At 38.1% G+C, this 13578-nt stretch overlaps 1 long non-coding RNA gene across 8 annotated transcripts in view; it reads left to right on the plus strand.

The window, feature by feature from the left end:
• LOC141548957 (uncharacterized) overlaps positions 1 to 13578 on the plus strand; it is a 1406018-nt gene that overhangs the window by 1278019 nt on the left and 114421 nt on the right. The gene's annotated exons all lie outside the window — the stretch shown is intronic.

Below are 13578 nucleotides of genomic sequence, written 5' to 3' on the forward strand. Positions count from 1 at the left end.
CACCTTATGATCTAATGTACGATTAAATATGTGTTCCACCTAGAGATCTAATGTGAGATTAAATGCACATTGTATCTTGTGTTAAATACATGTAGCATCTTGTGACCTAATGTGAGATTAAATTTCTCATATCTTGTGATCTAACCTGAGATTACATTCTTGTCACACTTTATAATCTACACATTGAAGATTATCTGATCTAATTTATATTATAAATAAGGAAACTGAGGACCTAAGATGAAGAGTGTTTTTTGAGGGAGCACACTACTTTCTGCCTGTGTCCTTTTCAGCCATTTCTTCCTTAAGGTTAAAAAACAAACAAACAAACAAACAAAAAACTGCAAATGTGAAAACTGAATGCTGAAGGATAATGAGCCTGGGATGCTGACTGGGAGCTGGGAGCTGGACAAAGGAGGACTTGAAATGTTCAATTAAGGCATTTGCAATTGGAAACTCTTTTAGGAGTCTCTTATTGGCAGCTTGGAGGAAGGTGAAACACAAAGGGGAGAGAGCTAAAGGCAGAGCGCTTTCTGGCCAGCTCTGGTGACAGCTCCAGGTAAGGGGGCGAGGCCCCCTAAACCATGTCTGGAATGCTCCTGCTCATCTCCACCTCCTGGCTTCCTTCAAATCTCAGTTAAAATCATACCTTCTCCATAATCCCTTTCCCAAGTCCTCTTCATTCCAGTGTCTTCCCTTTGAAGATTGCCTCCCATTTAACCTTCACAGATGTGGTTTCCCCAAGGTATTTGCTTGTTATCTCCCCAATTAGACTGTGACATCCCCAAGGAAAGACACTTTTTTTTTTTTTTTTTTTTTTTTTTTTTTGCTTTTCATTTCTCTAGGACTTAGCATAGTGTCTGTTACATAGTAGGTGTTTAATAAACATTTACTAACTGATCGATCAAGGTGCATGGCTATAAAAATAAAACCAGTTCAGTTTAAGAGATCTTAATCTCTTCACTTTGAGCACTGTACTTGTAAGACATTGAGAAGGGATGCACTGAGATGGAGTGGGAGATTGCTAAAATGACTGCTCGCTTCCTTCCTGACTCTTGGTCACATTCTGATAAGGAGCATCTGGGACCAAGCTGCTGGCTGCTGGGCGAGGTATTCCCAGCCTCCTTTGTTTCCTTAATGCCTGGCGTGGCTCCAGAAAGTCCAAACAATGGTGGAGGGATGAAAAATGTCCTGTGGACAAGGGCCCGAGTTTAACAGTGGCCATAAATAAGATTAAATATAGAAATATGTCATTCATCAGTGACATATCTTATTAATTAGTCCCCAACTAACACATGTTGGAGGAGAACATTAGAGTTCAATTAGCAGAGGAAGCAGTGGCAAAGTTTTGGAGACTTAGCTTCTTTCCCCAAGGAGGAATGAGGACTTGTGGAGGCTCCCCCGAGAAAAGCTACTGCACAGAATCGGACTCTTAGAACTGGGAAGCCCTCACTGGGCAACCACTCTACCCCATGCCAGGACAAGAACAACACTTGGCAAGTAGCCATTCAGCCTCCGTTTGGAGGACCTTACAGATGGGGAATTTACTACTTTATAAGGAGAGCCCGTTTCCCGTTAGGACACACTTTAGGATCAACCATTGCACCTGCACGCACACGCACACACACACACACACACACACACACACACACACTTCAAGCCTAAACTCACTCCCAGCTTAGGGGCTCTGGGTCTCAACAAGACCCGTTTCCCAATACAGCCATTCAAATATGCAGATTATCTTTGTCCCCTCTCTCTTTCCCAGGGTCAGTATGGTTTCCTTCCCTGCAAAAAGATACTCAACTTATATGGACTCAAGACCCTTCTCCATCCACACTACCTCCTGCACCCCAGGAAGCTCTCCTGTTCTTCAAAGATCTTCCAAACTCCAGAACAAGACCCAAGACTCCAGGTGTGGTTCGAGCAAGGCAGAGGACAAAGAAGCAATTGCCTCCTTACTCTTGGACACCACCACCTAACTCGTTATCAAGGTCTCCAATCACCCATGATGCATCCTGAGCTTGGAGTCCACCAAGGCTCTCAGGTCTTTGTCTTTTCCCCCAATTAGCCATATTTATTTATTATTTATATTATATATTAATATATTATTATAAATTATTTTCTCAAACCCACTCTACAAGTTCTATCCAACATCTTCTTTAGATGAAATGCTATCTAGTTGGGTTCTAAGCACACACACAGACACACATTCAATTACTCAGGCCTCCCAACAAGTAAGTGATATTTAAAAGCTTTAGAAACACCATGATTCTATCAATCTGGCCATCTCTCCTCCCTTTACCAACACAGAGTCCAATCTAGAGTAGAAATGTCATCTGCTTTGGCCAAAGGAACTAATGGCAGCATTTCAAGGAGCTACAAGTTACTACTAGCAGTAATAGTAATAATAAAGAACAATTATAATGAGTGTTTTCTTATACTGAGTCAGAAAGATCTGAGTTCAAATCCTGTCTCAGACACTTACTAGCTCTGTGACCTTGGAAGAGTGGGCTAACCTGTTTTAACCTGTTTCCTTGTTTGTAAATTCATTGTGAGGACTAAATGAAATAACATGTGCATGTGCTTTGCACACCTTAAACAACATATAAATGTTACCTGCTATTGTTGTTAATATTTTCATATTTCTTAGTAAATTTTACATTTATCATTTCTTGGGTTTTTATTATATCATTGTCAAGTTGTTGTTCTTATCCCTGGAGTCCAGGATGGAGAGCTGGCTTCAAGATAAGGAAATTTTGGATTCACACATTTAAGGCATGACCCACCCTCAGAATGCCCTGGGGTCTCTCTAAGAAGAGTGCCTGCAGAGCACTGTGTGGTGGAGAAGGGGGTCATTATATAATATAATAATAATTATATATTATATATTTATATTATTATATATAATAATAACCCCAGGAATCCCTATACTGATATAATCAGACCTTCAATCTAAAACCCAATCAAATCTCAAATAAGTTTAGCTCCATTATCTTGTTTCTATGTCTCCCTGAAAATGTGATAGAAACCCATTATCATTTTTTATCTGCTCTTCCCAAAAGTGTCTTGGGAGGCTGAACAGGCAGGGAGCTTTGTCCCCATATTAAAAATTGGGAAACTAGCTCTCAAGTAGAATTCTTGCCCAAGGACCAGGACAGGTCTCTTATTTCTTGTTCACTACTCTCTTCCTTGCTCCATATGTTCCACATGTAGCCAGATGTGTTCTCCTTGTCTTTAAGCAGAAGTGTAAACTGGCTCCCCAGATAATCTAGAACTAGAATTGACATTGAACATTTTCTTTAGCAATGTCGCATGGTAGACAAAACAATGGCACGTAATAGTTCTCTAAAAAATGCTTGTTGAAAAGAAGCTGGGAGAGTTACTTCCTAATACTGACCACCATCTTGTTCAAGACCTTGTCTCTGGTTGGGTCTCTTATTAGAAAAATAAAGACTCATCTTCTACCTCCTCTCCTGGATCTAAAAGGGTCTAATGCAGGTTTTCCAAATCTCAAGGTGAGCACCTTGCTGAGGAACAAAAACAACAAGAGATTTCCAGGGAAGTATCTCTGTGAAGGCAATAATAGTAACAGAGACATAAATTTTAAAAAGACAAAAAGGACAGGAAAGTTCTCACAGAACAATTAATTTCACATGGATTAGCCAGACAAGGTCTCCGATGTTATCTGGGACCATTGGGATCAATGGGGACTGACCAACCGAACTTTCATCTTCCAAGACTGCTTCTTCTGCTGATGTGTCTCTCCATATCCCATAGAGATTCTGTTTTCTTAGTGCAATCAGGGACGGTGTCAGGAGAAATATTTTATTTTGTCTAATGTGGGAATGACAATAAAATTGAGTAAGTCGCTTAAAAGTACAATATCAGAGATGGGTTTAGATCTCCAATGACTACATTCCTTCCAGCTACCAGAAATGGAAATGACTCCTGGGTCCATGGTGTGTGTGTGTGTGTGTGTGTGTGTGTGTGTGTGTGTGTGTATATGTGTGTGTGTGTGTGTGTGTATATGTGTGTGTGTGTGTGTGTGTGTGTGTGAAATGTCCTACTTCCCTCCTTTGTTTCTGCTACTTTTTAATGTCCCAAAGGTGCAACTCGATCATTAGTCCAGAATTTCTCCTACCAAGTTTGTCCCCCTATATTAACAGTAATCATGCAAGGAAGGTCTGCTCAAGTTTGCTTTGCTGTGGGTTCGTCTCATTCTATTTGAAAGGTCAACCCCAGCTTTTAATCCCAACGTGGGAATGGTGTATGCAATTTCAAAGGCTCTCCAGATTTTAAATGAAGATAGATCTTAGTGGTGTGTATCTAGTCTGAGATCTGAAGCGTTTTTTGTGTCCTGGAACCCCCTTTGGCAGCCTTAGGAGGCCTATGAGCCCCTATAAGAATTAGGTTTGGGGGCATCTTACTCATAATAGAAGGAACTACCAGATTTCAGCTAGAGATGAGTGGAAATAATGATGTTATTCCTCATTAAAAGTTCATGGACACCTTGGGATGGGGGTGGGGAGATGAGCCCCACCTTAAAAATTCCCGATCCAACAGACAAATCATATGCTGTAGGAAAAATGACAGGCTGGATTTGAATCCGAGTCACCTGACTCCAGGACCAGTGCACGTTCCAAGGACAATGGATAGGTGAGCTGGCTAGTTAAAACAAGAGAATGCATTGGGAAGAAGGCAGGATAGGGAAAAAGAGGCAAGCAGCAACTCTGGGCTAGGCCCCCTGAGCTAGGTGACCCTGAACAGTCCACGTCCTTCTTTGACATTGGGTATTTGCCAAAGTTGCCTCCTTCCATACTCAATTCTCCTCCCACTACACAGCTCTGCTTCTGTTTTGTTTCCTTTAAATAAGACAATTCCAGGAGCCAGAGCGTAAAAGCGAACTCAGGAGAGCACTGAGCCAGGGGAGTCAGCTTGGATGCAAGCATAAAAGACCAAAGTGGAGAAAAACCATGGCGGAGCCGTGGCCAGCCGGCAGGTCAGCAGCCCCTCTGTCTGCTCTGTTATTCTCCATAGTCCCATCAGGAGAAAAGAGCCACTATAAAGCCCTGGGGCCTCTCTTGTTAAAGTCCCACTTGTCTCTGAGGAGCCCATTTAGGAACAGAGTCTGGACAGCCTCGGGGCGAGGAGCCTGGGCTCCTGTGGTTGCTAAGCAAGGCTCACCCTCTCCCTTGCCAGGACTGCCCATGGAAAGGCCCAGCCCATTCAGGAGACTCCATCAGCATGCAGGTGGCACACGGCCTGACTGCCAGACTTGAATGCCAGCTCAGCCTCAGCCTTTCATCTCCAGCTTGCTCATTCAGCTCTCAAGCTGACAGCATGGCCCAGCTGTCGGATAAACACTCATACATTCTTCCTGGGCAGGCTCCCATGGAAGCCCTGACCTGCCAGGGACCAAGGGATGTCCCAGTAGGGATAAGCTGGAGTACATGCTGGGGGGAAATAAGAATACCACCAAACCCTACCGAGGAGTGGGAGCTGATTGGGGGGGTCTCCTAGCTAACATAGAACTCGGGGTGTTCTAGGGAGACAGAAGCTTCCAGGATCTCTGGCTGACTGGGACTTTAGAGGGCATCTAGTCCAACCTGCAGAGGAGCTGGAGAATCCCCCACATAGATATTGCAGGCGTGACAAAATGAGGAAACAGCTTTCTCATGACACTTCTTTGTAAAAACTCAGGCACTGGAATACACACCTGATTGGGACGCCAGGACCTGATACTTTTGAGGTCTGGGTCACCTTTGGGTGATGCAATTTCCCTGGCATTAAGTTGGAGGATGGATGACTCATACTGTCCCTTATGTCTTAGAATTCTAAAACCTATTTTAGGGTTGGAAAGGGCTCAACCCAAGGTCACTGCTACAAGTCCTGTGTCCAAGCATCAAGGCTCTCTTTGGATCCAATCCAGTCCTGTGGAACCACACGACTTCTAAACCGTGCTCTTTGACTTCTTTGCCTAGTACAGTCTGCTCCCTCTCGGCCCATGACACAATCGGAATGACTCTTCCTCATCTCAAAGTGTTTCCCTTTCTGCAAAGATCATAGGATCCTAGAATGTTGGACCTGGCAGGAAAACTCAAGCTCTCTAAGGCCCAGAGAAGGTAACACAGATGGCTTCCAGGAAACAGCATACAAGAGCTTGCTGCTAAATCATAGCGCTAATATTAGGAAATTCAGCTCTAAAGGAAGGAGTGGAGAATCCTGTGACCTCCACTCAAGTGCTGCTTCTACTGAGAAAACTTTCACGTTTCCCCCAGAAATTAATAACTTCTCAAATTTTCTTGTCTTTACTCATCTATATGCCCATTATATCCTCTAATAAAATGTATGCTTAAAAGCAAGGGCAGGATTACTTTTCTTTTGGTAAGCCTAGCATCTAGAAAGGGTCAGGTGTAACACTTAGTATTCAGAAAGGAATTAAATTCAAAGCCACCAAAGCACATTCCCATGTTTCTAATAGCTAGGTAGGATACATAGACCTTCTGGGTATAATAGTCTAAGCATCTACAGCTTTCCAGATGAAAGGGACTTTTTTCAACTAGTATCTTCCTTTCATAAGGGGGAAAAAAACCTATTTGGCAACAAATAGTTAACTGAGTTCATGAGGATGTTGCCCATGGAGGGCTTTTTGTTTCCACTCCTAGCTCTTAACATTTTCAAAGGTGCCATCTGGAAACAAGCGACTTCAGGATCCATCAGACAAAACTGGTAGCACAAATCTAGTATTAATCTTCACTGTTGCTTGGTAAGGTCATGTTTATTTGGTGATACTAATTTCAATCTCATTTGGGGGTAAGCTTCAAATGGAACAAATCATTAGCTTACTTATATGTAAGCTTACATATTTATATGTAATATTCTGTGAGTCATTGTACAAGTGAACAAAAAGACTGATTTTTCTAATTGGTCAGATTAGTCTATTTTTGGCTTGTATTAATAAAAACAATATGCATGATCTGGGTATGATTATGTGGTGTTTTAAAGAGTATTAGGTGCAGGTCATTGATACAAATAAGGCCCAAAACCTAGACTCCAGTAGAATATCAACAATAACTCCCACTCATATCCAGCTTTAAAGTTTTTAGATTCTGACCTCCTTTGAGATGCTAATTGTCTATCTCATTGAATACTGTTAAAGTTTTTCTCCTTCAGGATGTCCTCTAAAAGACCCATTTAAGAGAGTGAGAAATGTGTTGGGAGGAAGTATTTTAGTAACTGGCTTAGCAGTATCCTTGCATTTGAAGTCAGTAGGACCTGAGTCCAAATTCTACCTCTGAAACAAATCCCCACATTACCAAACTCATATCTCAAAATATCCTTGAAGAAGCTAACAAATACTTGAACTGATCATTGAATTCATGGGAGATGATGAGATCACCAGGTAAAATAGTCTAAAGTGAGAAAAAGAGAAGGTTCAGGACAGAACCTTGAAGGACCCTTAGGGTTAGGTATAATCTGGAGAAGAAACTGGGCAACTGTGTGGTAGAAATGCTTAAAAACTTGGGATGATAACATTCTTAATAGGAAAATGATAGGACAGAGAGAGAAGAAACAGAGAGGAGGGACAGGGAGGGAGAAGAAAGGGGAGGAAGGGAGGGAAGGAAGGAGCGACAGAAAGAGAATGAGAGCGAGAGACAGAGAGCGAGAGCAAGAGTGAGAGACAGACACAGTGTAAGTTCCTAGACTCTCTGGAATCTATACGTGGAATCCTTGAGATTTCTGGGATCTCTGGTTAAGAACGCTGGTTAGGGTCAGTAAGCATCATATGTAATGGGGATAAACTGGAACATTTCCCAGTAAGATCAGGAATGAAACAAGATTGCCCACTATCACCATTATTATTCAATATTGTATTAGAAATACTAGCCTCAGCAATAAGAGTCAAGAAAGAGATTAAAGGAATTAAAGTAGGTAATGAGGAAACCAATTTATCACTTTTTGCAGATGATATGATGGTATATTTAGAGAACTTCAGAGATTCTAATAAAAAGTTATTAGAAATAATCCACAACTTTAGCAAAGTTGCAGGATACAAAAAAAATCCACCTAAATCCTCAGCATTTTATACATCACCAACAAAACCCAGCACCAAGAGGTACAAAGAGAAATTCCATTCAAAATACCTGTCCATAGTATAAAATATTTGGGAATCTCTCTACCAAAGGAAAGTCAGGAATTATATGAGCAAAATTACAAAACACTTGCCACAAAAATAAAGTCAGATTTAAATAATTGGAAAGCCATTAAGTGCTCTTGGATAGGCTGAGTGAATATAATAATGACAATATTCCCTAAACTAATCTATTTGTTTAGTGCTATACCGCCTCAGACTCCCAAGAAACTATTTTAATGACCTAGAAAAAATAACCACAAAATTCATATGGAAGAACAAAAAAATTGAGAATTTCAAGGGAATTAATGGGAAAAAAAAAAAAGAAATCAAATGCAGCTGGCCTAGCTGTACCTGATCTAAGACTAAATTATAAAGCGGCAGTCACCAAAACCATTTGGCATTGACTCAAAAATAGACTAGTTGATCAGTGGAATAGGTTAGGTTCACAGGACAAGAGAGTGAACAACTGTAGCAATTTAGTGTTTGACAAACCCAAAGACCCCAACTTTTGGGATAAGAATTCATTATTTGACAAAAACTGCTGGGAAAACTGGAAATTAGTATGGCAGAAATAGGGCATGGATCCACACTTAACACCATATAACAAGATAAGATCAAAATGGGTCCATGATTTAGGCATAAAGAATGAGATCATAAATAAATTAGAAGAACATAGGATAATTTACCTCTCAAACTTGTGGAGGAGGAAGGAATTTGTGACCAAAGGAGAAGTAGGGATCATCATTGATCACAAAATAAAAAAATTTGATTACATCAAATTAAAAAGCTTTTGTACAAACAAAACTAATGCAAACAAGATTAGAAGGGAAGTAACAAACTGGGAAAACATTTTTACAGTTAAAGGTTCTGATAAAGGCCTTTTTTCCAAAATATATAGAGAACTGACTCTGATTTATTAGAAATCAAGCCATTCTCCAATTGACAAATGGTCAAAGGATATGAACAGACAATTTTCAGATGATGAAATTGAAACTATTTCCACTCACATGAAAGTGTTCCAAATCACTATTGATCAGAGAAATGCAAATTAAGACAACTCTGAAATACCACTACACACCTGTCAGATTGGCTAAGATGACAGGAAAAAAATAATGATGAATGTTGGAGGGGCTGTGGGAAAACTGGGACACTGATGCATTGTTGGTGGAGTTGTGAAAGAATCCAACCATTCTGGAGAGCAATCTGGAATTATGCCCAAAAAGTTATCAAACTGTGCATACCTTTTGATCCAGAAGTGCTACTACTGGGCTTATATCCCAAAGAAATGCTAAAGAAGGGAAAGGGACCTGTATGTGCCAAAATGTTTGTGGCAGCTATTTTTGTAGTGGCTAGAACAGGGGTTCTCAAACTATGGCCCACAGGCCAGATGCAGCCCACTGAGGATGTTTATGCTGCTAGCTGGGTTATGGCAAATGGGCTGAGGGGCGGAGACAGAATGTTAGCATTTGTTTTTACTATAGTCCAGCCCTCCAACAGTCTGAGGGACAGTGAACTGGCCTCCTATTTTTAAAGTTTGGGGACCACTGGTCTAGAAACTGGAAAATGAATGGATGCCCATCAATTGGAGAATAGTTGGATAAATTATGGTATATGAATGTTATAGGATATTATTGTTCTGTAAGAAATGACCAGCAGGATGAATACAGAAAGGCTTGGAGAGACTTCCATGAACTGATGCCGAGTTGAAATGAACAGAACCATGAGATCAGTATGCACTTCAACCACGATACTGTATGAGTATGCATTCTGATGGAAGTGGATATCTTCAACAAAGAGAAGATCTAACTCAGTTAATGATGGACAGAATCAGTTACACCCAGAGAAGGAACACTGGGTAATGAGTATAAACTGTTTGCATTTTTGTCTTTCTTCCCAGGTTATTTTTACCTTCTGAATCCAATTCTTCCTGTGCAACAAGAAATTCAATTCTGCACACATATATTGGATCTAGGATATACTGTAACACATTTAACATGTATGGGACTGCCTGTAATCTAGGGGAGGGGGTGAAGGGAAGGAGGGGGAAATTCAGAACAGAAGTGAGTACAAGGGATAATGTTGTAAAAAATTACCCATGCATATGTACTGTCAAAAAATTATAATTATAAAATTAATTTTTAAAAAAGGCTTACATGAATTGATACAAAACGTAATGTGCAGAAATGATGAGTTCATTGTACATAATGACAATATTATATGGTGACCAATTCTGATGACCATGACTCTTTCCAACAGAAATGATTGATGCCAGTTCCAATGAAAAAGAGCCATCTACACCCAAAGAGAAGACTGTGAGAACTAAATGCAGATCACCATATAACATTCTCACTCTTTTTGATGTGGTTCACTTTCATTTTGCTTCCTTTTTGATGGGATTTTTCTTGTGCAAAAAGAGAATTGTATAAATGTTTACACATATTGAATTTGTTTAATGTATATTTAAGTTGTATAACATATTAGGTTGCTTTACATCTAGGGGAAGGGGTGGGGGGAAGGAGGGGAAAACCTTAAATGCAACATTTAGTGTTGAAAAATTAACCCTGCATATATTTTGAAAATAAAAAGCTTTAATTAAAAAAAAAAAAGAAATGAAGAATTTCAGGATTTTCTATTTGGTATCCAATTGAAAGATTTCTAATTTGTTCTTTTTCAAATCTTTAAATACATGCCCAACTTATTGATCTGCTCTTTTTACCCTTTGTTGATAAAAGAATCTAGAAAATAAATTTTCCTCTAAATACTACTTTGGCTACATCTCATAAATTTTGGTATGCTGTCTCATTGTTGTCATTGTCTTTAATGAAACCAGTGATTGTATCTTTGATTTATTCTTTGATCCACTTAATTTTTAGATTATATAATTTTCAATTAATTTTTAATCCATCTTCCCACTGCTCTTTGGAATGTAACTTTTATTAGATTATGATCCAAAAAAGAATACATTTCATATTTCTGCCTTTTTATTTTGTATTTTGAGGATTTTATGCCCCATTATATGGTCTATTTCTTATGTAGGTACTGTGGGATGCTTAGAAGATAGTATATTCCTTTGAGCTCCAATTCAGTTTTTCCAAAGGTTGATCATATGTAACTTTTCTCATTCTATTACCCTATACCCATATATCACATCTGTTTCTAGTCCTTCTGGCTATACTATTAGTGATACAATTTTTAAGAACTACAAGTATTTCCTCATATAGGGAAGTAAATTGTTTAAGTTCTATTGAATCTGTTATGATTTTCCCTCCTTTCTGTTTATGCTTCTTTAGGACATAGGTGTGTGTGTGTGTGTATCCAGCTGTAACACATAGATATATAGTTATATATGCTCAAGGTTTTGATTTAGTTCTGGTCTTCTTATGAAAGCTTAGAATCCTTTTATTTCATTAAATGAACTTTCCTTTCTTGATGTATAATGCTAGGAAATTTTACTAGGAAAGTGATTCCTTGTTATATTTCTAGCTCTTTTATCTTCTGGAATATTATGTTCCATGAAAGCCTAGCAAAGCCCGGCCTAGCAAAGCCCTGCTTTTAACTTTCTTTTGGGGAAATCTCTTTCACATGACAAATGTAGAAATATGCTTTGCATGACTGCACAATTATAACCTATATCAAATTGCTTCCTTTCTCCATGAGAGGAAACAGGGGAAGGAAGAGAATTTGGAACTCAATTTTAAAAATAAACAAACAAACAAACAAACAAATAAATAAATAAATAAATGAATAGATGAATAAATAAATAAATAAATGAAACCTTAATTCTTTTAATTGTTTAATTGGGAAAAAATATTAAATTATTTTTACAGTAAAGTGTTGTCCACTCAGCTCAGCCAAAAATATTCTGATCGATCAACTCTACTGATATCATTAGAGAACTTCAGTAGTTCTCCAATCTCCTCTAGGGAGATGGTTGAGTTGTGATATGTGTCTTCTATATGAGCATCCCCTTCTCCCTGGTAGCATGGTGGTAACTTGTGAGTGAGTTTACCCTTGTGTAAATGGAGGAAACTTTTTTGATAATTTTCCCTGTTTTGTCTAAATGTGTATATATAGAAATTTAACTATTTTGAGGGCTATGGAGTTTTACATTTTTTTAAAAGAAGGAAAGTTTTCTGGTTCTATTCTATCTAGAATCTGGTGATTCTAATATTAGAAAGAATTTGTCTAAGTATGGCTTCTAAAGATCACTTTATTAGATTTTGTGTGAGTACCTTTTTGCTGTCATTATGCAAGGAAAAGGGATTTTTTCATTTTATTTCTGAGCCTGGAGGGAACAACAAGGAGACCTATTTAAGTTTTGACCTCACTGCCTCCAACCTGGGTCTGAAGCTGCTCCTAACCCCTCCTGGGAGCTCTTCATATTGGGAACTAAGCTGTTGAGACACCAGAATATTTGAATTTGTTGAAACCATCAGATTCATTTCTCCTGGCACCAATGAAATGTACTACCACTACCACATTTGATTGTAAAGCCATTTAAAAATACTTTACTCCACAGTAAATATTACTATAACCAATTCAGTCTATCAACAAATATCTAATTTACATTTTAATTAATTTACAATTTAAATAAATGAATAGTTAATTAATTAAAGTAAATAATAACTTTTCAGCCATTTCCTGTCTCTAAAAGATTTCTTTTCATATAGTCTAAATCAAAAGTATGTTAGTTCAGATTTTTTTTATTTTGCATTTCATCAAACTCCTTGCAGATTCCTTTAACTTACACACTTGTCTAGTCTTAATTGCAATATCGTATGCCATTAACTCTCTGTGGCACTTTTAGACTGTTTAGACCAGTTTTATGGGCTAAAAAAAACTGGCAATTGTACTTTTTGATAGCTTTAAAAAAACTTTCAAGGTTTTTATTTTCAAAAGAATGGGTAAAAAGCATAATTGCTTTTAAACTATTATAGCATATTGTCAGATTGCGCTTCAAAATTTTATACGCATTTACAAAATTAATATGCTGCACAAAAAATCAGATCAAAAAAAGAAAAAAACACAAGTATATTCATTTTAAAAATATTTCCATATGAATCATGTTGGTAGAGAAAAATCAGAATAAAAGGGAAAAAAAACAAGAGAAAGAAAAAGAAAAAGAAAGTGAACATAGTTTACTATGTGGGGTTTATAGAATAATGTATTATTTGACATCTAAGGGAGGGAAAAAAATTTGGAAGATAATGAATTTTTACTAGGGTGAATTTTGAAAATTATCTATGCATATCTTTTGAAAACAGAAAGCTTTAATAACAATTATAATAATTTTTAAAAATAAAAATTCCTATCATTTATTTATACATTGGAGGCTGAAAATTGCTATTGTAAATTTTTTTTTACCTATTTCTCATATATTAAGATGTAAGTTTTATGTCATTTTTTCTGTTCTCCCCAGTGCTATGTTCATGTTTTTCTCACTAAAA

The sequence above is a fragment of the Sminthopsis crassicaudata genome, chromosome X (genome assembly GCF_048593235.1).
Source record: "Sminthopsis crassicaudata isolate SCR6 chromosome X, ASM4859323v1, whole genome shotgun sequence".
In the NCBI taxonomy this organism is placed as follows: domain Eukaryota; kingdom Metazoa; phylum Chordata; class Mammalia; order Dasyuromorphia; family Dasyuridae; genus Sminthopsis; species Sminthopsis crassicaudata.